Below are 22731 nucleotides of genomic sequence, written 5' to 3' on the forward strand. Positions count from 1 at the left end.
CCAAACATTTTTTCACTTTGGCTAGGCTTGTAAAGGCTCCAGGGCCATTAGCCTAGTACACGCATATGAACCTATGAATTTGTTCCAAGTAATTTGACTCTCTCCCTGCATTGATCTCCACCATACTGCTACTTCTTGTGCATTCAAAAATGTGTACCACTTTCTTGAAATATTTGCCATGGTCAGTCTTGAATCATCAGTCTGTGCTAGTACAATGGGTTTTTGGATTTTTGTATTTTTGTACCAGGCAATGATGATTGAAATCTGTTCTATTTTACTAGGGTTTTTGAAAAAATCATTCAACCGCATTTCAACCGTAATAGTGCAAAATCTCTTTTCTTTGCTGTTATTAAAATAATTTGCCTTCTTGTCATTTCAGGAATATGAAAGAATTTCAATTGTTCTTCAAGACTACCAGAAGAAAAAGAATGTGAGTGTTGCTGTATGTTTCTGTCAGTCTGATAGTTGTCATCAAATTAAGTTTTTGTTGTGCCTTCTTTCTAAAAGATTAGGAATTAAAAACAATTATTTTTTTAATCCATCTTCATAAAGGATTTTTAGCAATTTTAATGGACTAATTTTCTTTTTATGTTCATCTGTCCTTCGTTATCTGATTTTTTCGTAACGCTATCATCTTTTAGACATCTATGGACAGCACTATATTCGCACTAATTTGGGCTCTTATCTTAAAGATATATGCATGTAAACTTCAGTGTCTGTCTTGTGCCATTTTTAAGCCTTACAGCTTCCGAATTTTAGGTTACTCTATACCATTTTTGTGCCATAGTTAGTTCATTAGTCCCTTCATCTAGCTTCAGATCTGCAAGTGAATTTGTAGTAATTGTTAGGTTTGCAGATTATTCAGCTTTTATTTGTTCACTTTTGTGAGCTTGAAAAATAATTGACATATGAATATTGTAAGTAGGCAGCACAGTAAAATTTTCATCTAGTAGCCAGACCCTGTTGCGCTAAGAGATAAAGCCCTGACGACACATATTCAACTAACCGCAATGTGGTGTGGAAGGACTGGGAGGGGGGAAGATGAAAATGAGCAGCTGTTCTGCTTCCTCCATCCTAAGGAGAGGGAGGCAGCTTGTCTTGGTGCGTTGGTGACTCCTGCATGAATGTTGGTGCATTGCCGCAGCATGAAGAGTCTAGTGTGCTAGCTGTGCAAGTGTGTGCTGCTTTGTCAGGAGGGTGCACACCCTTAAGCCCTCATGCATCTTCAGAGACAGCTGTATCAGAACTTGCAGGCTGCAGTGGATGTTAGAATAAGAGAATCAGCAGAACCTGCAGACTGAGCTTCTCTCTAACTCCAGCCCCTCACTTCCATTAGGGAACAAATGGGCTGGTGGGCTCTCACCCCGATGGAAGAACAGATATGGACAGTTGAGTACAGGAATGGGATGCATTGAAAAAAATGCATGCAGACACGCACGTACACACACGCATATATTTTATGGTGTGTTTACTTTGCCTTACTGCTACCCATGTCTCTGGAACTTGCTGGTAGTTTCAGAAGTTTACTTGTTTAGTATTATTAGATTTGATTTGTTGACTGGGCAAATAGACCCTTTTCAGTTCGTAGAGTAGTACTGTAATTATAATTTTGAAGCAACACCCACCTCCAGTATTGATTAAAGTCGACAATAAACTTTAATTATGGAAAATAGGAAGTGTATTAATAAAAATTGACAACCACTAAGCACTGAATTATTTGTAAATCACACATTTTTCAAATATTATGTAAATATAAATTCAAACATACAGATAGTTATAAAAATCACTTGTTTTGTGTTTTTATAATAAACTTTTGCTGTCTTAAGCTAAAAGATATGAAGCAGTAATTTCAGTTTACAGTAGAACATAAATTTAATAAAGTAAGCTATAGTGATAAAGGTACACGAACCAAGTTAAAGAATAAGTAAAGACTAAGAGAAACTAGAGAACAGGGGATAACTGTGAGTTAAATAGTATGAGTAGCATTTTTTAAATGGAATAGTAACACAATTTTCAAAATGGTGTAGAGTGTAATTGCTATATTCATTTATGAGATTATTTCTTACAAGAATAAGGATGGGAACATGCCATTTGCTCATTTTCTGATGCCAGTGCAGTGAAAAAGGGTTTCTGTAATGTATTGTATTGGTTTGCTCCCAAGGTTGGTGGTTGGTACTTTTAGACGCATTTTTGATATCTGGAGGTGATTCCAGTTCACTGAAACAACTTTGCTAAAACTTTTTCCTCCTATAATCTCTGTGAAGAGTGATCTGTGTTACTGCATAGGTCATAAACTGAAATTTTTATCTTTGAAATGTTTTTGAGTAGGCAGTGTGTATTGTGTAGATGATTGAAGATAAGGTAATACTGATGTTTGAAAATGCAGGAACAGAACCATTTGGCATTTATTAGTGTTTAACAGAGGTGTTCAAACTGAGAAGCAATAGATACAAATGTACACATTTTGTTAGTGTTGATTTAACTTAATATCTGAAGTAGGTACTTCATTTGTCAGCAACCTTTGGGTCTTGGATCCGAACTCGGATCCGAGCCGGCAACTTATACATAGCTTAGAGATCCGAGCTCCTAACTCCTCCCCTTACCCATAACCCCCTGCCAACCCTGACTGACCTCAGATCTAGTTTGCCGCTCTTGCGTACGCTTCTAGATTCCTGAGCTCCTGGCATGTGGTAGTTAAGTGACAGTTTTTTGTTTAAAAAAATACTTTTTTTTCTTACTTATTATTTGTAGTTAACTGTTTGTGTGTGGTTAGGTTCCCTTTTTAGTGTAATTCCTCCCCCTCCTTTGCTGGTGCGTAGTGTGTGTGTGGACTGTTTTGTGTTGGGGCCTGGTCTGTGTGAGGTAGTTTAGTTTTAAATCCTTTCTTTTTGTTGTTTAAAACAAAAAAAAAGAAAGAAAAACTATGTCGGAGGCCCCAAAGCCTATTTTCTCAAAGTGCACCGAGTGTGGCCATAAGCTTTCACCGGCGGATGGCCACACTCTGTGTGTTCAGTGCCTTGGGGTTGAACACCTCTCCTCTGGGTGTTCTATTTGTGCAGGGTTCAACCCCAGGGCACTGAAAGACCGTAGGTCGAAGCTGATCCTGGCGGGACTTTTGCCCCCGGATCCGGCTTCGGCCTCTGGTACTCCCGTGGCGCCACCCCAGTCCTCGGTGGCAGCCACTCCTGCCTCTCTCCCCCCGGCCGGGACTCAAACTCCCACTAAAGCGCTGGAGGAGAGGGAGGCCAGGAGGGAGAAAAGGAGGGAGAAGCACCACAAACGACGGGCCGAGGCCTCCGCTTCGGCCCCCCCCCCCCAGCTAAGCGGGCTTCTCCCTCCACGGCTTCTAGGTCTCCTCCTCCTCGGCTCCGATCCCCCTGCTTTTCTTCGGGACCTGAGGAAGAGGAGACCCGATCTCCGTCTAGGTCATCGAGGCGGCACTCCCGGCCCGCCTTGGTGGCCTCTTCGAGATCTACCTACAGCCTTTTGGATGCGGACTTGGACCGGATGATGCGAAGGTTCATCCAGGCCCAGCTGCAGATGGGAGTTCTCATGCCCCCCCCCCCTTTGGGGGAGAGCTCATCACCTTTTTTTGCCCCGATAGCTCCTTTTCCGACCCGCTTTTCGGGTTCGGAGCGTACGGAGCCGGGCAGCGTTGGAGCCGGGGGTGGGTCGGCGCCGACAGTACTGGGTACTTCGGATCCAACTCTGCCCTCGAGTCTGTCTGGTCCGAGCTCTCGGAGCCGTGGGCCGAGCTTCGGATCCGTGGGATTCTGTGTGCCTTCGGCTCCGTCTGGGTCGGTGCACACGGGTCCTTCGGATCCGATGGTCTTGGCTCCGGTTCCGATCCCTCCATCGGATCAGAGTGGGAGTCTACTTTCGCATCCCAGAGAGAGCGACTACCCCTCGGCCTTCGATGCAGTGGAGAGGGCTCTGTTGAGGGCACCCGGACCCCCGGCCCTTGCTTCGGCTCCACCCCGCACTCTCTCTCGGCTGAGTCAGGCTTCCATCACCCGGCCTCAGGGACAGCCTGCTTCGATGTCTCCAGTCGTTGCTGGTGAGACCTCCTCGGACAGCCCCCCCGAGGATGTGCCTCATAAGCACAAGTGTAAGAGGAGACACGTGGACTCCCCCGAGTCCTTAACAGAAGACACGGACTTGGATGAAGGGGAAGGCTCCCCTAGGTCACCCCCCGAAGATGTCTTCTTTGGAGACATCATGGAATTGCTCAGGATTAGGGGGGCGTGGTCTGTCCCCAAGGCTTCCTCCGACGAGTCCGTGTTCCTGGAGGCATTCGAAGCAGGACAGTCTACCTCTTGGGTGTCCTCTCCGCCCGAACCCCTGGTGGACCTTATTACCACCAGGGCGTGGAAGGAGCCGGACACTGTGGAGCCAGTTCCCAAACACCCTGATCGAATTCTGAGCCCCCCTGCGGACAGATCCCACTGGAGCAAGGGTCCCCCCGTAGATGCCATGTTGACGGCGGCAGCCACCAAGAGGGAATTAGCTCAGGAGAGTCCCTCGGTCCATCCACCGAGCAAAGAGTCCCGCTCGATGGATCGCCTGGGGAAGCGGGTTTTTAGTTCAGCGACCTTCTCAGTAATAATAAGGATGCAGCGAGACCTTATCAAAGAGTACGCTGCTTCCCCCCCGGAGTCCATGTCGGCGGAGGACAAGCAATTCACTCGCATGGCCACTGTAAGATCGATATCTAATACCTCTATGCGGTTGTTGTCCCATGCTACAGAGGGAGCCGCTAGAGCCAGCGGAGCAGGCCTAGTCATGAGACCCCAGGCCTGGCTCCGACATTGTGACTTCGCGGAACCCTTTAAGGCATCATTTGCGAATGCCCCTTTTGATGGTTCTGCCTTATTTGGCAAGACCGTTCGCGACACTTTAGTCCAGAGCGAAAAGGACGGGAAGACGTTGTCTGCCGTCGGAATCCGCTTCTCCACACCCCAGAGGTCCTTCTCCAAGAACCAAAAGGGACAGAAGAATATGTGGTTCTGGAAATCGCAACATTCCCAGCCTGCTCCGGACAACCAGTCCTTCCGTGGCAGAGGAGGACAGGGAGGACGCTGCCCTAGAGGCAGAGGGGGCCCGAAGAATTTTGGGTTCAGAGAATCTTTCTCTGAACGACCCACGCAACAACCCTGAGGGGTTGCCCGACTGCTCCACTCTGGAGGCAGTCGGGGGGCGTTTCTCGAAGCACCTGGCAGCTTTGGGAATCCATCACATCGGATCACTGGGTGCTTCGTATCATATCCAGAGGGTACCAAATTCCCATATCTCATGTCCCCAGATCCAAAAGCCTCCCCGATGTACCACCCGATCAGAGGGAGGCAGCAGCTGCAGAGATCCAGCAGCTGCTAGAAAAAGGAGCCATCCAACCCGTCCCCCCAGACCAGCTCGGATTAGGGTTTTACTCCAGGTTCTTTCTGGTGCTAAAAAAGACAGGGGACTTAAGACCAATCCTAGATCTCTCTCTTCTGAACCTGTCGGTAACCAAAGAAAAATTCCGAATGGTCACTCTTCAATCCATTCTCCCCCTACTTCGGGAGAACGACTGGATGTGCTCTATGTGCTCTATAGACCTCAAGGATGCGTACTACCACATTCTTATGGACAGACGATCCAGGAGGTTTCTCCACTTCCGGCTAGGAGCCAGTCACTACCAATTCAGGGTCCTTCCATTTGGTCTCACCACAGCCCCCAGGGTGTTTACCAAAGTATAACAGTGATAGCGGCCCACCTGAGACTCCAGGGAATGCAGGTGTTTCCATACCTGGATGACTGGCTCCTGACCGCCCCAAGGCATCTACTTTGCTCAGCGAGGGACTACTTCCTCCAGCTGTCCCCCCAGCTGGGCATCACCATCAACATGAACAAATCCTGTTCGCTCTGGTGCATTCTTGGCCCCCCGGTCTACTTTATGCCTATCCTCCTCTGCCCCTGATGCTGAAACTCGTACAGAACGCCAGTCGGTTGGGGAGCAGGATGATCCTCATTGTCCCATTCTGGCCTCGTCAAACGTGGTTCCCCTACCTGTGGTCTCACCTGGTGAATCCGCCTTGGATTCTAGATCCCCTCCCGGATCTAATATCTCACCCGCTAGACCTCCCGATCCCGAATCTGGACAACCTCAAGCTGACAGCGTGGCTGCTCCAGTTCCACTCCTAGTCAGGACTCCTGGAATCTCTTCACTGGTTAAAGCCATTCTCGTAGCAGCACATAAACCTTCCACTAGGAAAGTCTATCATAGTAAGTGGAAGTGCTTCTCCATCTGGGCGGAGAATAATAACTTAGACCCCTTCACAGCCCCGTTACTGTCTGTCTTGGAGTTCCTTACAGGTCTCTTCCATCAGGGGGCTAGCTGCTCAACGGTCAAGGTTCAACAAGCAGCTATTTCTTATTACCATGTGGGGTATGAATCGGGCCCCTTGATTACAGCAAAATTGTGTAAGTCCTTTCTCAAGGGTACTTTCTTGCTCAGACCTCCCATCAGGGAAATTGTACCCCCTTGGGATTTAGCTCTAGTTTTGCAGGCCTTGACAGCTCCCCCTTTTGAACCAGCTGCTTCGGTCGATCTTAAGTACCTTTCTTGGAAAACGGCGTTCCTAGTCGCCATTACTTTGGCGAAAAGAGTTTCCGAGCTTCAGGCCCTTTGTGTGAAACCCCCATACTTGGCTTTTCATCAGGATAGAGTGTACCTCAGGACCAATCCTTCTTTTCTTCCCAAGGTGGCTTCAGAGGCCAATATCAATCAGTCCATTAAACTACCAGTTTTCTTCCCTAAGTATCAGAACAAGGGAGAATACAAACTTCACTCCTTAGATGTGCACAGACAACTGCACTTCTACATTCACAGAACTACTGGTCATAGGCAATCCGACCAGTTGTTCATTTCCTTTTCCAAATTTAACCTAGGTAAATCTGTCTCTAAGATCACTTTATCACGATGGATCTCAGTGTATTCTCTTGGCCTATGACACTTCTGGGAGGCCTGCACCTCAGGGAATTCGTGCGCACTCTACTCGTTCTGTATCTACCTCTGCAGCCTTTAGATCCAGAGTTCCACTGGATGATATTTGTTCTGCGGCCACTTGTGCCTCATCTCATACCTTTATCAACCATTATAAGCTGGACATTATCTCCAGAGGGAGAGCGTCCTTTGGCTCTGCAGTGTTCCGGAACATCCTTCCATGATGGCCACCCAAGATTCAGGTAGCCGGGGACTCTGTCCCAAAGGTTGCTGACAAATGAAGTACCTACTTCAGATTAAGAAGTTATGTACTCACCATCACCATAACATTCCATCTGAGTAGGTGACTTCATTTGTCTGCAACCATCCCCCCCTCCTTCCCCCTGGCCCTCAGAAATTTTCTTGTTCCTGTATGTCTTTCTATTATATCCTTTGGGATGTATTAGCCTTCGGCTTTTTTGTATACGGGCAAACTTGATCTGAGGTCAGTCAGGGTTGGCAGGGGATTATGGGTAAGGGGAGGAGCTAGGAGCTCATATCTCTAAGCTATGTATAAGTTGCCGGCTTGGATCCGAGTTCAGATACAAGACCCAAAGGTTGCAGACAAATGAAGTCACCTACTCGGATGGAACGTTATGGTGAGTACATAACTTATTACACCTTCCATTACTATGTCCAGACTCTCAATTTGGCAGTTAGTGCAGATGATTAAGGCTACAAGCTTCCAGTGAGCTTAATACTTTAGACTGTGGTTTGATTCCTTCAGTCTCGATTTGTTTACTCTGTGAATCTAAGATTCACTTAACATTGTGCCCTGGCTTCCACTGAAAATGAGCCTCAACTTACCTGGTCATCCCAGTTAACAAAACAAACTACCTACTCCTCCGTCCGTCCCAGTGTTATTGCCCTTTCCCCATTCGGATATTTATTTGCTGGCTGTACCGCCACATCAGTGTACACATACAGATTTTTGATGTGCATTGCTTTCCTTTCTCGTGGTATGAGCTTTCTAAGAGCAGATGTCTCTTTTGCCTTTTGAAATTAGACTTAATGCATTGGATCCATTGTAAGGAAACCCATTGAGTTTGGAGTTTGCTTTCCTGTCAGTAAACCTAACACTGTGAGGGTATGGGTACTGAATCCATCTATAGCTTTGTATACAGTGGTTCTTGTGTCTGCCTATTATGTGACCCTGTGGCATCGATCTACCATGTCCTCCACCTTAAAGACAACTGCTTCAGTGATCATTTTAACTGTGACTCCTCTTCATTCTGGTCCTGCCTAGATAACCAGATCTTTGGCAGCCCTGATTTTCCATGGTGGTATCTTAGTCTTTGCCAAATGCCAACACATCTTCCACTGTATCTGTGGATGTAATGGGGATGCTCTTTAGCACAGAGTTCTAAGCTCTTTCACCCATTAAACGGAATTACATTACATAGTGCAGAATGATTGTAAAGATAGGGGAGTTGACAAACTCCTCCTCCTCAGAGTCAACTTGTATTATCTTTTCAGGAATACTTGTGCTACATACTGAGGAGAAAGTTCACCGAGTTCTACAGTCTCTGTACCAGAGGACATTCCTTTGATCAACTCTTTCAAGAGAAGACAGTATCTAGAATCCAGAAGGCATATAGTGCTCTAAATTATTCTTAAATGGTGCCACCAGCTTCTTGGAAAGTAAGCGGGAACTTTTGACCATGCTTTTTGTTCTGCTGTTGAACACCTCAAATTTGACACCACTATGACAGCAGAATTTTTTAAATGCAGCCTTAAAGTGATCCAAGTTCACCTAGTCATGTGAGAAGCATGTATGTTTTGCATTATCTTAGTCAGTCAGCTTTTTCTCATCTACTTACTGTATATTTGAATTATTCGATGCGCTACAGAAAGCAAAGGAAAGGATCCCCATAAGGCCCTGGTAGCTGCAGGTTCTCAGACTAGCTTCCTACATAGTGTTGATTTCATATCTGTAGAACATATTTTTAGGATGCAGCATTAAAAAAAAAAAAAGAAACCTATGGCAGGCCTTGCAGTAATGCACATCATGCCTAAACAGTGTGAGAAAGACCATGACAATAATCCCAGTACCATCCAAGAACCAATAATGTGGTATTTGTCCTAGTGGGCCATTCTAAGTCTAGTTAAATTCCCCATCCAGGAGGTAAGAGTTAAACTGTGTACTTTGTGTCTATGAGGTACAAACATTGACGATTATGCCAACCTCAACCTCCCCTGTGTAGGAGTCAGGGAAACCTGATGGGTATTGTAAGAATGTGTCTCATCTCCACTGATATTTAGGTCTTTATAAAGTATGTTTCCCACATAAATAGTACCAGGAGGACATTGTTGCAGCAGACTGTAGTAGCTGTACAAGCCATGTCCATGTCAGATACTACTGATAAAATAAGTTGCTCTACACAGCTGAAAAGGTAGTGAAATATGTTACTAGATGTTCTTTAACTGCAACTGATGCAGCTGTAAGTTTGCCAGCTATAGCTTTAACCATAAGAAAGTATGCTAGGGCTAGACACATCCTGAAAAAAGTCTGAATGATGCACCAACCAATCAAGGCATTTTTTTATTCTACACATTATCCCTCTGATTTACAGGGAAAAGGGGCTAAATTAAAGATTTCATGAAGAACTTTTCCAACCATCTCCCTTTAGGGGCCCAAAAGATGCATGTTTTTTTCACAACAAAAAAGCTTTACCTGATGCAAGCCAAGGCTTTTTGCAAATAAGAAATGGTGTAAAGCTCCAACTTGTGTACTTCAGTTAGTCTGTGGAATGGCAAGTTCATTTCTTATTTTCAGTGTTAAAGGGCTGTTGCATAGCTCATTGTTGGACATGATATTCATGTTAATACAATCAATGACCGTGTAGTATGCGGTTAAATAAGAGAAGAGTACAGAGCACACCATGAAGAATGACTTGCAAGTGGCCTGACAGAGGTTTTGATAAACCATTCAGTGGCTCGTGGGGTGGCGGTGTTCTCAGCAAGAGTAGAAAAACACTGCTCTTGACTGTGATTTCATTGAAAGGTGAAAAGAATGCTTTTAGGATCTCATGCCTTCTTTGAGGAGGCAGTACCAGAAGGATTTAATGGGTTTAGGTATATTTCCATAGATCATGACATAGCTATGTCAAGAATCTAGATGGCAACACCCAGATCTGCTCTGATTTACAGCACAAAGGCACAAAAATTACAGAACCAACTGATATTGCCAACATCCTGGCAGATTGGTTCAGTGCTAACTTTAACCCCCTCTCACCCCCTAAAGGGCCCATATCTATACCGAAAGAAAGCAGAGTCCCTGTAATCACAACTACGCAGGTAAAAGCTGCGCTCTAAAGCCAAAAACACAGCATCCATGGGACCGGACAACATCCCAGGCTGCATTTTACATGAACTTCAGAACGAACTGGCTCCCCACTTAAGCACCATGTTCAATAATAGCCTCGCATCAGGCTTTGTGCCCACTGAATGGCACACAGCAACAGTTATCCCACTCCACAAAGGGGGAGCCACCACTGATCCTGAGAACTATCGACCTATTAGCCTGACGAGCCTGGTCTGCAAGGCCATGGAATGTATCATCATGGAACTCATAAACAAAGACATTGGTAACCTCCAAACTCTGGATCCCACCCAGTTCGGGTTTGTGAAAGGCAGATCATGCCTCCTGAACCTGATCGACTTCTTTGAGGCAGTCACCAAAGCCGTGGATGAGGGTAAGGTGGTTCACACAGCCTATCTTGACCTCGCCAAGGCTTTCAACACCATCCCCCATTCTGGAAATATAGCTAAACTCACTAAACTAGGTATAAATCCCTATATCACAAGATGAGTTGCCAACTGGCTCACTGACAGAACCCACACTGTAAAAGTTGCAGACTCCAAATCTGACCTCAAAGCAGTGACAAGTGAAGTACCACAGTGTTCCATCCTGGGACCTCTCCTGTTTGGTATCTACTTCTCTGAAGTACAGGCTAACAATGAAAGCCTCTGGCTAACAAAGTTCGCAGATGACTGCAAACTAGGAGCCATAGTCAAGTCCCCAAATGATGTGGACATTCTACAGAAGGGCCTCACTGAGCCAGATGCCTGGTGTCAGAGCCATGGCCTCAATCTCAATGTCAAAAAGTGCATTGTCATCCCCTTTGGTAAAAACTCTGTACCCATGAACTACAACATAGGCAGCAATCTACTTAACACCGAATGCGTGATGAGACCTTGGGACCCAGGTGGGCAGTAGTCTCTCCTTTGATAGTCACATCATCACAGTAGTCAGGAAGTCCTATGTGACACACCTCATCATAAAAGGGTTCTCATCCAGGAAAAAGAGGTCCTTGTTCCCCTCTACTCGTCACTCATTAGACCCATTATAGAGTACAACGCCCCTTTTGGAATATACCTCACAAGACATCTGCAGCAGCTGGAAAGGCCACAGAAGTACCTCACAAAGAGGATTACTGGCCTCAAACAAATGCCCTACACTGACTGCCTCAAAAAAACTCCAGCTTTACTCCGTAGCATATCGCCTACTCCGAGGTGATCTCTGCCTAACATATAAAGCTATGTCAAACCCAGAGCTGTTGGACATGCTACACCTAAAGAAATCCCAATCCCACCAAGCTACACGCTCCAGGGACCTAAACCTTGTCACCACAATAAACGGGACACGCTGGAGGGATAGATTCCTGTCCCAGAGACTTCCTGTACTCTGAAACAAGCTACCCATCTATGTCAAGCAAAGTTCTTCATTAGCATTCTTCAAGAAAAATCTTTGAGTGGATGGGAAATAGGAAATACACCCCGGGGATCACTTCTGTGTCACTGCTCGACAGTGGCACAGGAAAATAACTTTCTTGGGTGGCGTAAGCCTTGGAACCTTGCTGGCTAGGCTTACGTAGGCCCTTAGACCGATAGCCTAGTACCTACCTATGAACCTATCAGATTATGGTAGCAGTTAGGTCTGATGTGTCAATACTGTGAAAGTGGAAATGCTGATGGGTCCAAATATCATTTGGATTCTGTGGCTAACTTGCCATTTTATTGCTGGTTGGGCGATGGTGACATTGTCTTATACTAGCAGACTGGAGTGCCAGATCTCATTTTCAAAAAAATGGGAAGGGAAGGTCTGATCCAGTTATTTATGCACTAGCATTAATGTAAAGCTGTGTGGGGTATTTTAGTGTGTTCTGATGGCCACACTTAAGGCAATAAAGTATGGGCTCTTAATTTATAAATTATAGTAAAGTATAATGAAAATCATTACTGGTTAAAGAATGTTTTTTTACCTTGCAAGCAAAGCAGTGCAGTGTGTATAAATCATATAAAGGTATAATGTTCATACAGCAAAGCAAGGCTTGTATAATGTATTTAATGTAGACAAAATTAAAAAAAAAAAAAAAAGCCACGTGATGCAAACAGTACACATCATCTTCAACTGTAGCATTTTAAACTGCTGCAGCATGCTGCAGACGCATTTCTATCCAGCTGCCTTTGTATACTATTTTACAGGACTTCAGTGTAAAGCAGCTTTCAAGGACTGTCATGCATTTTCTGTGGATAAAAGCAGGTCTTTCATTTTTGCCATAGAAATTAGGCTCCTTTAGTTGCAATAATAATAATAATAATAATAATGATTTGCAAGGCCATGGAATGTATTATCTGAGAATCTACAGTATTCAAAACGTCATACAGCCTGACCTACAAAAGTTTAGTTTCAGTTGTAGGCCAGGTCTACATAATGTAATTTTTTTTTGAAAAGTTCACAAAGGCAGTGGATAAGAGTTCGTTCAGTTTGTACAGCATATCTGGATCTGCCAAAGTCCTTTTACACTGTACCCATGCTGGCATTGTAATTAAGCTAAAAGATTTCAAAGCAAACATATACATGGTTAGATGGAGTGCAAGATGGCTGAAAGAGAACTCACGTAATTAACATGGGTGTCACTTCAGAAAGTAAGTAGTGAAGTTCCCAACCCTCAGTGCTGGGACCTTATTTACACTTACTTTTCTGACTTCTACTATAAACCCAGGTAGAGAAGAGCATGTCCTTGGTTCATAAATAACTGGGTCATACCTTCCTGCCTAGTTATTCACTCACCTCCAGATGTTAAATCGCTACAACAATAATTAATCTTTAGAAGCCAGCGGTGTACAGAAAAAGGGTTCTTACCAAATGCAAAAAAAATGTGCAGTAAATGTCACTTATCTACAACTTACAATATAGGCAATACCCCGCTCCAAATGGACATTGTAGTGTGGGACACTGGCCGTTGGTTGGCAACTTCCTCTTCTTTGACCAAACTGTATTGGAGTAGCAGGAAGCCCTTCTATCCCAATTACTTTCTGAAGACATCCAGTCTAGGTGAGAAGAAACTATCCATCTGTATTCAGGCATAATTAGACTAGTTATAGAATACTCTGTACCTTTTGGCATGTACCTAACCAGACATATCCCAAAGGTTCCCATCTAAAAAGATTATTGGTTTAAAAACTCTTACCACCAAGACAGGATTAAAGCCCTATCTTTTGTAGGTTCCTGTGAGCCATTTTGCATTCTGTGTCATCAAAGAATATAACCTGCTAGAACTTTTGTACCTCCATAAGACAGAAACAGCACTACAAACATGTAAGCTAAAGATCACCATCAACACACAGTTAAACATGCTGGAAGGGCAGATTTATTACCCAGTGGTTACCCCACCTTTGGAACAAATTGCCTTCACATGTTAAACAGAGTGATACTTTTGTAATTTTCAAGAAGAACATGAATGATTTGGACAGGCATCCTGTGAGCCTAAGATTTGTCACTGTTCATGTGAGCATTGTGGCATCTGGTGAGTTACATGCTGCAGTGCATTTTCCTCCTTCTCACTCCTTATCTTTTTCATCTGGATTTTAATAAAAAGCTTCAGAAACGTGCTGTAGGTCATAGCCCAGTGAATCCCTTGGTGACATCATCTAAGGGATAGCACGAGGTGTGTCCTTAGACTTTCATCAGTGCATCTCTGCACATGCATAGTGATGCCTCCCTTAAAGTCACCTTTGGCTTACTGTGTGGTGATGGCACTAAGGTTAAAGTTTACTGTTTATACCCAGTGGTATAAGCATAAGAAAGGGGCTGGTTCTAATTTTTTTAAACTGAGCAGAAGCCAAAAATATTCACTGATGGAGCAAAAGTGCCATTCAACATTTGCCATTATATAGGGTAAGAAATCTCTTCATTATGTGCCTGTGTCTGTCAAGATATCCTGTTAATGCAGATGGAGAGATTTGCCTGAATTATAAGAGAAGAAGCTCAGAAGAAAAGATGTTCATCGTGCATACAGCTGCAGTCATAACAGATGGGTTATCCTGCCGTCAGGCGGGTCCTCGATCTGCCGAATTCCAAAGTCTAGGTCCGGCGTCGGTTGTCGTCGCTTCTTCCCTGACGTCAGTGCGGCAGGGGTATAAAAGAACCAGCCGACGCCATTTTCTTCAGTCTTTCTTGCCGCACGGTGCCTGAAGCAGAAGCAGTTCACAAGTGCCGGTCGGCCAGCTCCTGAGATTTACGAAAAATATTTCAGCCGAAGTCTTCTTGAAAGCTAAGTACCCCGTTGGGGAAACTTTTCTTGCCTCAGACCGATGTCAGACAAAGTTAATAATTGCATTTCATGTGGGAAGCAAATACCGCATAAGGATTTCCATTCCTTCTGCATTCCTTGCTTAGGCCCAGACCACGACGTCTCGGCCTGTCGTTTTTGTGCTAGATTCAACAAACGCACTAAGCGTCGGGCAGAGTTCGCCCAACACTATTTTGGTAAAAAGTTTAATTACATTATGTCGTCGGATACTCCGACTCCAGTTTTGAGTAAAAAACACAAAGATAAGGACCGGCATATGAGGTCTGCGACTTCTACCGACACCACGCTAAGGCCGGCTACAGGTGCTCCGGTTCTCAGCGAGGCGCCTACGCAGCCCCTGAGTACCGATGACACTTCTTTAGCGGTGTCTAATGTGCCCGAGGTCGCAGGCTCCTCGGCGCCCGCTCCGACTACAGATACCGATGCCACCCTTGGTGGGGAAACTCAGAGTTTAGACAGGCCCGCCAGCTCTCAAGGTGTCTTCAGGCCTTCCTCTTTTTCCATTAAGGCTTTCACAAAATCTAAAGCAGCCATGAAAACTAAAAGACAGGCTCCACAGAGCCCCTCTCAAGGCCCCATGCCTAAAAAACAGATGCTCAAAATGGCTGAGGATTTGATTTCTCTTATCAGGGGTTCTCAACCTCCCTCGGACAAAAGGCCCAGATTGGAGGAAGACTACCCTTCCTCAGACCAAGCCTCTATTACCTCAGAACATTCTGAGGACCAGGGATGTTCATATTCCCCTTTTGAAGATTCTGATGCTGAGGAATCCATCCCCTCGGTCCCCCCCCCCCCAAGGACTATTCTTTTGGGGAAACCTTACACACCTTGAGGGAACACTTTCACTGGGAAGGTCAAGATTACTCAGATTCCAAGAAAAGGCTCAGGGATTTTCTCTTGCTTCCTCAGCACAGGCCTCTGGCTATCCCTCCTGTCTTGGATATTCTAGATGATGTGTACACAGAAGCCAGCCTCAACCCAGATTCTTTACCTCCAGCTCTTGTTAAACCTGACAGGTATTACCGGGTTCCTGATTCACACCAATTCCTTTACAAAAGCCATGCTGCTGACCCAGAAACTATTTCACAGGGTCCCAAGGGAATTAAGGCCTCTACTGCCAAAAACCCATTACCTTCGGAGAGAGATTCCAGAGCTTTAGAAAGGTGGGGGAAAAAGGTATACACCTCGGCCACTTTAACCATGAGGGCATTAAACTGTCAGTTCCATATGTTAAAGTATCAACAGTTTTTGTTATCTCCGTTGAAAAGCAAAATGACACAACCTGAGCAACCAGATGTAAAGGAGTTGCAGGATTTGTTGCATAGTGCAGAGCAAGTGGGTAAACATACCTTACAATGTGGTTTTGATGCTTTAGAGGCTTCATGTAGAGCTGCTTTTACAGGGTCTGTCTTACGTAGACATGCTTGGCTCAAAGAGCAAACCTTACCAGATCATGTCAAAGCTAAATTACTAGATGCACCTCTTCAAAAAGATGTATTGTTTGGTGTTAAAGCTGAGGAGGTACTAAAGAAAATGGAGGAAAAGGCAAGATCAATGCAAACAGTTAAAGATTTCCTACAGGTACAACATCCACGTTTCAGCAGAAACTGGCCTTCAAAAAAATTGGTCCTTTCCAGCCACGGACAGACCTCAAAGAGGTAGATACAGGCACCCGAGGGGTAGAGGGCAATCTCAAGGATCATTTAGAGGCAGACAATGGCAAGCACCTACACCAAGAGGTGGAGAAGATAGATCACAGTCATTCAGAAAGCAGACACAATGACCTTCCCCTCTGCATGCCAAGGAAAGCTTTAATGGCCGCACCTTTAGGCGGAAAACTGGCTTTATTTTCAAAAAATTGGCATATTGTGACAAAAGACAAATGGATCCTGGATATTATAGACAGAGGCTACAGATTCCACTTTCACACCCTTCCAAAAATGAGAGGCATGCCAAACCTGCCACAAAATCAAAGGGCAGAGGCACAAAAACAAATTTCAGCTCTCATGGACATGAAAGCTATTCGAGGTACCTGCTAAAGAACAAGGTCAAGGTTTTTATTCCAGACTATTTCTGGTACCAAGGAAGGACAAAGATTGGAGACCTATTTTGGACCTATCCATCCTGAACACATTTTTACTCGTACCAAAATTCAAGATGCTCACATTACAGCAGCTTCTTCCCATGCTGGGCAAGGAGTCTTAGCTGGTAACATTGGACCTCAAGGAGGCATACCTGCATGTCCCTATCAGACAAGATTGCAGAAGATACCTCAGATTTCTTGCAGGTTCAACCCATTATCAATTCTCTGCATTGCCCTTTGGCTTATCTACTGCGCCCAGAGTGTTTACGAAATGCCTGGCATCAGTAATTGCCTTCTGCAGACTTCAAGGGATACAAATATACCCATATCTGGATGACTGCCTGATCCAAGCGGACAGCAAGCACATACTTCTGAAACACCTGGCGTTTGTAATAAAGTTGTTGAACTTTCTGGGATACACAGTCAACAAAAAGAAATCAAAACTAATACCCTCTCATACAATAATTTTCCTGGTTGCCAGCTTGGATACAAACACCCAGATGGCCTACCTCACGCCAGAGAAGCAAGGGCAACTATCTCAATACTTCAGAAAAATGGCAACCTTCACCAGGCTGACTGCAAGGAAAATCCTGCAGGCTCTGGGATTCATGGCATCTTGCATCCTTCTGATCCCATGTGCAAAGCTGCATATGAGGAAACTTTAATGGTACCTAAAAAACTTATGGTCTCAACACAGCCACAGTTTGGAAACAATTGTACCACTCATTCCATGTCTTCAAAAGGAATTTCTGTGGTGGGCTTAAGCATGCCAAAGAAACACAGGTCTCCCCTTCTGTATGCCTCAAGCAAATCAAATCATCACAACAGACGCCTCGGACTATGCCTGGGGGGCGCAGATGACAGATCAGTGCATTCAGGGCAAATGGTCCCAAAAGGAGAAGCACCTACACATCAATCAAAAGGAAATGTTAGCAGTACAAAATGCTATTATGGCCTTCAAAGACCTACTGCATCCAGGCCAGCTATTAAGGACAGACAACACCACAGTGATGTGGTACATAAACAGGGAGGAACTCATTCATACCCCCTGTGCAGACTAGCCATGTCCCTTTGGAACACGGCTCTGGAATTGCAAATCCAACTTCAAGCACAATTCCTACCAGGGAAGGAAAACACGCTGGCAGACAACCTAAGCAGAATTATGACAGATCCACACGAATGGAAGTTGCATCCTCAAGTTTTCGCAAAGATAATTCAGGCATGGGGATGGCCAGACATAGATCTCTTTGCTACCCACGAAAATTACCAACTGAAAAAATTTTGCTCAAGGACCTATCATCCACAGGCCTGGAAAGTGGACGCACTCTCTTTCAATTGGACAACATTGACAGTCTATGCCTTTCCACCTCTTCCTCTGCTGGCCAAAGTTCTATTAAAAGCCAGAGCAGAGAGGCCAAAGATGATTCTCATTGCTCCAGACTGGCCAAGACAACACTGGTATCCACTCCTGAAGAGCCTGACGCATTCCCCACCATGGACCCTGCCTCTAGTGCCTCTTCTGTTGACCCAGCACAGTTTCAAAACTCTTTTCAGTCAACTGAAAACCCTCAATCTAGCCGCATGGAGGATTCCTTGATTTCCCAACAGACTCTCCTCTCCAAGGAAGTGCAGGATGTCATCTTGGAGGCCAGAAGACCTTCTACTAGAAAAGCCTACTCCGCCAAATGGAAACGGTTTTGTGCCTGGAATCAGAAAAAGGGCCAGAATACTTGGGTACTAAATTTACCTCAAATATTGCAGTACCTAGCTGAGATGTTAAACAGTGGACTTTCCTTCTCCTCCATCAAGATCCATGCTTCAGCCATTTCTGCACAATACAACACTGATCCTCCTTTATTCTCTCATCCTCTCTTAAGACAGTTCCTCAGAGGGGCTAAGAATATAAAACCCCCAAGGAAACAACCAGTACCTGCTTGGGACATCAACTTCATTTTAGAAAAACTGACCCTGCCTCCATTTGAGCCAGCTGCTTCAACAGAACTGCAATATTTGTCATGGAAAACAGCCTTCCTTCTGGCTATCACCTCAGCACGCAGGGTTTCGGAACTACAAGCCCTCATGGCTGTGCAACCTTTCATCATTTTCCATCAGGACAGAGTTTCCTTATGAACCCAACCCTTCCTTTATGCCAAAGGTAGTATCCAGTGTAGCCTTGAATCGGACTATCCTACCTTTTATCCTAACCCACAAAACAAAGGGGAAAGACTACTACATTCCTTGGACATTCACAGGCAACTTCGTTATTATTTGGACAGGACAAAGCCATTCAGAAAATCAGAGCAACTCTTTGTATCCTATGCTACAGGTGCTCAAGGAAAGGCTATTTCCAGACACACAATCTCAAAATGGATAGCCCACTGCATACGCTTTTGTTATTCATTTCATGGAAAACCTGTACCTGCAAGCATCAGATCTCACTCCACAAGGGCCACAGCTACCTCTGCAGCTTTCCTCAGGGGGGTTCCTACCAAGGATATTTTGGAAGCAGCTACTTTGAGTTCTGTACACACTTTCTCCAAGCACTATTACCTTCCACTATACTCTAAATGTAGAGCGGGCTTTGCCACAGCAGTCTTGCAGGGCATCCTTGCTCCTCCTAGTTCCACTTAGTGCCTGCCACCCCTTTTTTAGCTTTGGGATTCTACCCATCTGTTATGACTGCAGCTGTATGCACAATGAACATAGTACAGTTTTGTACCTACCATAAATGTAGATGTTCGAGTGCTTATACAGCTGCAGTCCAGGTTTCCCTCCCTCCACCCCCTCTTGGGACAGGCCTTATGACAAACACCTCCTCATACATCCTGAGTGGGGTATTCTTTTATGGTGTATTTGCTTGCACATTACTGTTTTTTGATTATATTGCATTGCATTATTACATAAGTTTATGTTTTGCCTTCCTTCTGGGGGCACCTGACATCTGGGGCAAGAAAAACTGAAGAAAATGGCGTCGGCTGGTTCGTTTATACCCCTGCCGCACTGATGTCAGGGAAGAAGTGACGACAACCGACGCCGGACCTAGACTTTGGAATTCGGCCGACCGAGGACCCGCCTGACGGCAGGAAAACCCATCTGTTATGACTGCAGCTGTATAAGCACTCGAACATCTACATTTATGGTAGGTACAAAACTGTACTTTTTGTAATGTTTGTCCATTTTAGTTTGTGAAGTTTAATAGATTTCTGAAGTAATTTCTAAGGTATTCATGACAGCTTCTGTTTTTTTGTGATACGATTTCAAAGATTCAAACGTGTTTGTGAGAGTAACTTTTAACTAGTCCTAGAAGGAAGTTACAATTTTTTTCTGCTGCTGCTTTGATGTTACAAATTTGAGACCAAAATATTAACTTGTCTTATTTTACTTAGTGTAGATTTCTAGTAAGCAGTCAATATTTTTTTTTTTCTTTGCTTAGTTTTTGTCCTTTTCCAGTTGGCCAGCTTGTTTCCAGTTTACTTTGTAAAGTACCTTTTCTCTGTGGATCCTCCTTCAGGAAGTTGTAGCTTTATAGACTATTATACCCACTTGACAGTAGAGGAAAGATTAATTACTTGTGTCGGTGATGACGGTGACTGATAGCCCTCATAATCAGGACTTGGGTGACAAACTTCATTCCACCTCACTTAAGTCACTCCCATTCAATGTGCTAGAGAATTGCTCCTGTCACTCTTGTAGTCTTCACTATAGCTCAGGTAGCTGCCAGGAATCTGGTCTTCTCCCTTTGTGGCATGTCCATGCCATTCCCCATTGGCTCTTTGAGTAGGCAGAGTCCATTTATGAGCCTAAGTTGTTTGCATCTTAGGTTGGATGTATTGCCCTTGCAACACTGGACTGCCACCCTCATAAATTGTGGTTTTGTTTACCAGATGAGGCCTAATGGCCACATTATTATTATACAGACTGTGGATGCATCTGTCTGTTAAATGGCTTGTTTTAATCAGCTTAGTGTACAATCTAAGGTGATGGTACTGAAACCTACATCTTGTGTACAGCTTGTGTGTTTTCAGACTCTACAAGTGTTTGATATTTCTTGGGCCCCTAGTTACTTAAGCATACTGCTGTAGTTTACTTGTCTCATTAAAATAGCTGTGAAATTATTCTTGGGAGATGTAGTACCTCAGCTGTATCACTTTTAATGCTTTTTGATTTAACTGAAAGCAATTCAAGTGTTACAAACATTGGGCATTGTCTGTGTTATCATGTGTGAACTGTCTCAATGTAAAAAACTTGTAGGAAGTTGGACTTAATTCATCCTAACATGCAAATGTTCATCTTGCTTCACACACATTTTTCCGCAGTCAGGTTTGCACTGCAATTTTTTCATCAACTGTCAGAAAAACTAAGACCTGTATAAATAGCACTGGCTTTGAGCCTTTTCATTTAAGTGCTCACTGTAGAGAAATGCCAGACCTGAGGTATTTTGAACTAAGTATTTATGCAGTGAACTGTATTAATTATGTTTTGTTTAGTGGTGTTACACATCAAATTAAAAGCAGCATCCTAAACACTTGTACCTGCTTGGTAATATGACTTGTCTTGTAATTATGTACTTTCTTTTTTATATTTTTTTAATGCAGGATTCAACATTTTTGGAAAAGAAGGAGCGTTGTGATTATCTGAAGAACAAATTGGCTCATATTAAACAACGAATTCAGGACTACGATAAAGTTATGACTTGGGATGATCAATACATCCCATGAATTCCTTCCTGTATGGAAACTTTAGTTTCAGCTTATGCAGTTTATTCACTGCATATGATTTCAAAAATAAGTGCGAACTTTGAGCAAATAGGAGATGTTCTTTGTTGTTAAAAAAAAAAAAAAAAAAAAAAGGCTCCTCATTGCTTTTTTAGTATAACATCCTAGTACATGTACTCTTGGCCTGCAGGTTATGCTTGTATGCTGGATTTCTTTAGGGCTGTACAAAAATGTTATTGACTTGTATATAGTCCTTTCCAGTGAGAGAGAAAGAAAGGGGGGCAGGAACGCAAGAGAGAGAGAGCATTGTTCAAGAGTCTGTAGATCCTGAGGTCTTTGTAAACATTATGGAGATGTGCTTTGTTCATGGATACATACATCAATGTGCTTCATTTAGTAGGTGGGTCACTGCCTTATGGTAAGTTGTTTTTTATGAGTGGTGAGGTTTACACAAGAGGAATAGCTGTGATAGTCCATAAATTGATATTTTTATGCGGCATGTTTTCACACATGAATTCCATCTTTTCATCTTGGGTACAGAAGCACCACATTCTTTTAGAGATGCCAATCTGTGTTGTGAACATAATGCCAGCATGCTACTCTAGCAGTGTGAGTAAATCCATCCCTCCCCAAAGAATAGATGAGCCAACATCAGTCTGTCATGTGCATTCTCCTCCCCACACAGGTGTACGCACTTGCCAGGTCCTTTGGACTTTTTAGTTAAACCCTGGTGACTAGAACTCCAGTTAGAGCATAGTCCTTTTCTGCCACAGAACTAACTATTCCTTACATTTTTTGGCAGTTTTGTTGCTGTTATATTGTGCATATGTACTGGTTATTGCTAGAAGCTGTGGCAAGTCTGGTAGTGAAGGTATATGGTACATTAAGTACCTTTCATCATTTCTTTTTCAGTTGTGAGCTGTAATGAGTTCAGAGATTAGGAGTGTAGTGATGGAGATGATGGTGTCCATATGAATTAAAGGACCTGCAGTAGTGTCTGCTGTTTAGCACTTTTTTCACTTCTGTGCACCATACATTATAGCATAAATTTTGGATGGAGACATTTACTGTTTATATTCTGAAAAGTGATGTCCACGATTTTGACTGTAGTAAAGTTTTCCACATCACTGCTGACCGCATCTGTGGTTAGCATGGATTTCAGTGTGTTTTTATTGTTTTTATTTGGTATTGCTTAATGTTACTACAGCTTTTATTTGGCTAGAACTTGAGTGGATCCTCTTCTCTTTCATTGATAAGATTTACTCCTATTTCTAAGTATTGTAGAGTAAAAAAAACTACAGACATAATTATTCT

At 44.0% G+C, this 22731-nt stretch overlaps 1 long non-coding RNA gene across 1 annotated transcript; it reads left to right on the forward strand.

The window, feature by feature from the left end:
* Positions 1-375: 375 nt before the first annotated feature.
* LOC122801864 lies at positions 376-22702 on the forward strand. The gene is made up of 2 exons (XR_006364812.1): positions 376-430; positions 21298-22702. It is a non-coding gene; the product is annotated as an uncharacterized LOC122801864 (long non-coding RNA).
* Positions 22703-22731: the final 29 nt, after the last annotated feature.

The sequence above is a fragment of the Protopterus annectens genome, chromosome 5.part0, assembly GCF_019279795.1.
Source record: "Protopterus annectens isolate FY-2018-M chromosome 5.part0, PAN1.0, whole genome shotgun sequence".
NCBI classification, from domain to species: domain Eukaryota; kingdom Metazoa; phylum Chordata; order Ceratodontiformes; family Protopteridae; genus Protopterus; species Protopterus annectens.